Source organism: Marmota flaviventris, chromosome 5 (genome assembly GCF_047511675.1).
Source record: "Marmota flaviventris isolate mMarFla1 chromosome 5, mMarFla1.hap1, whole genome shotgun sequence".
Lineage (NCBI taxonomy): Eukaryota > Metazoa > Chordata > Mammalia > Rodentia > Sciuridae > Marmota > Marmota flaviventris.
In genome coordinates, this window is record NC_092502.1 from 42,890,971 (window position 1) to 42,893,254 (window position 2,284).

The 2,284-nt window shown below is 41.1% G+C and overlaps 1 non-coding gene across 1 annotated transcript; it reads right to left on the reverse strand.

Annotated features, from left to right (window-relative positions):
* Positions 1–1,451: 1,451 nt before the first annotated feature.
* LOC114097283 (U6 spliceosomal RNA) lies at positions 1,452–1,560 on the reverse strand. The gene has a single exon (XR_003583572.2). It is a non-coding gene; the product is annotated as a U6 spliceosomal RNA (small nuclear RNA).
* Positions 1,561–2,284: the final 724 nt, after the last annotated feature.

The window sequence follows — 2,284 nt, forward strand, 5'->3', positions numbered from 1 at the left end:
TGCTTGCCTAGCATGTGTGAGGTGCTGGGTTTGATCCTCAGCACCACATAAAAACAAATAAAATATTGTGTCCAACTACAACTAAAAACAATTTTTTAAAATAATAATAATTAGACTGTATACAACTACTATGGTTTTCAAACTATACATGGCTGTATTTTATTTTATGTAAATTTTACCTCAATAAATTTGGAAAAACAAAACAAAACACTGGAGGGTCAGGTTGACCTCACACTATAGAATCAGAGCACAGGAGCAGGAATTTTAATGAGTTTCCTCAGTGGCTATGATGCACAGCTAGAGCAAAGATTACTTAGAACAATGAAAAAAAACTAGACTGTTAGATAGTACAGGGTCCAAATGTACTTACTAGAATCATGACCCTAAGCAAGTTACTTTATAAGCCTTAATTTCATCATAAAAAATTAATAACAATAATAACACCTCCCAGGGTTGTTAAGGTTTAAATGTGAAAGTATACAAAGCGTTTGGCAGACAACTGGGCCTGTAATAAGCACTCAGTAACCATTAGCAGCTACTATTTCATTGTCTATGCCAGTGCTACCAAAGTATGCCTCTATGAGCTCTGGGTCCTGGAATCAAGCAAAAACTTGGCCAGGATAGGGGCTACACTGGAGCCATGTTAACATCTCTAATGGTCACTATTACCTAGAGATCAGCAAGGACTAGAAAAGACCAAAGCTAAATTAAGGCCCACCCACACCTTTAACCACCAAAACTTCCCCTCAGATTCTGGACTACTTGCTGAATAGGCTCTCCCTACAACTGCTTAGAGTACCCCCCAAAAAAGCCAGGCAAAAGCTGAAAAAGGAACTTCAGGCCCCAAAATGTTAAAAGGTAAACAGAACAGCATCTTATCCAGAAGAATGCTTGGCTTTCCTCAGGACTAGTCCTCTGAGGGTGTAAGAATCCATGTCCTGCCAGGCAAGGTGGCAAACACTTGTAATCCCAGCGGCTTGGGAGGCTGAGACAGGAGGATCGCAGGTTCACAGCCAGCCTGAGCAATGGCAAGGCACTAAGCAACTCAGTGAGACCCTGTCTCTAAGTAAAATACAAAAATAGGATTGGGGATATGGCTCAATAGTTGAGTACCCAGGAGTTCAATTCCTAGTACCCTCCCCATTAAAAAAAGAATCCATGTCCTGAAAAGATTCAAAAATAAAATCATGCCAGGCACAATGGTGCAGGCCTGTGACCCCAGTACTTTAGAAGGCTGAAACAGGAGGGCCACAAGTTCAAAGACAGCCTCAGCAATGTTGAGGCGCATAGCAATTCAGTGAGAATCTGTCTCTGATAAAATACAAAATAGGGCTGGGGATGTGGCTCAGTGGTTGAGTGCTCCCAAGTTCAATCCCTGGAACCAAAAACTAAAATAAAATCACCCATGATGTTTATGTTGCACTTTTAGCTTACAAATCTTTTTCTTTTTCTTTAATATAGAACGCTTCACAAATTTGCACATCATCCTTGAGCAGGAACCATGCTAATCTTCTCTGTGTATCATTTCAATTTTACTACATATGCTGCTGAAGCGAGCACTTAATCTTACAAATTCTCCATGTCCATAATTTCCTGACTCAAGATAACATTCCCCTGAATAATAACTCCTATTTCTTGAATTTTTACTCTGGGCTAGACCCTGAACTCTGAAGTTCACATGTATCACTCTTATTGACTTCTTAACCTTATGCAGGATATGTGAGAGAACTGAGGTTCTGAGAGTTAAATAACTTGACCAAGGCCCATAGGTAGTAAATGACAGAGCTGGAATTTGAACCCAGGTCTGCCAAACCCCACAGGCAACTATTTGTTATTGTACAGGGCAGGCTCTATCCCTATCTTATTACCTTTATTTTAGAGAGAAGCCAATTGAGACAGAGACAACTGTCAACTCAGAAGGCCAAAGCTAGGTGTGAGTCAAGACCTCTCCTAATGCCCTTTCCATGTCACCTCTAGAGGAACAACAGCATTTGAACCCCTAAAAATATTACATAGAAGCTGGCACTGGAGGCTTCTAAACACCTAGTATTAGAAGGAAGGAAGGAAGGAAGGGAGGGAGGGAGGGAGGGAGGAAGGAAGGAAGGAAAAAGAAAAAGAAAAAGAAAAATTGGTCTCTGTTCATCTAGCTTACCAGTCAGATCTAGCAAAAGACTCCTCTTGGGGAGAACTACAGGAGAACCACTGAACCTCAGGAGAGTCAAAAGTCAGGCCAAACATAGCAACAAGAAGGGGCTTCACACATACCAGTAGTACATTGCAGTCT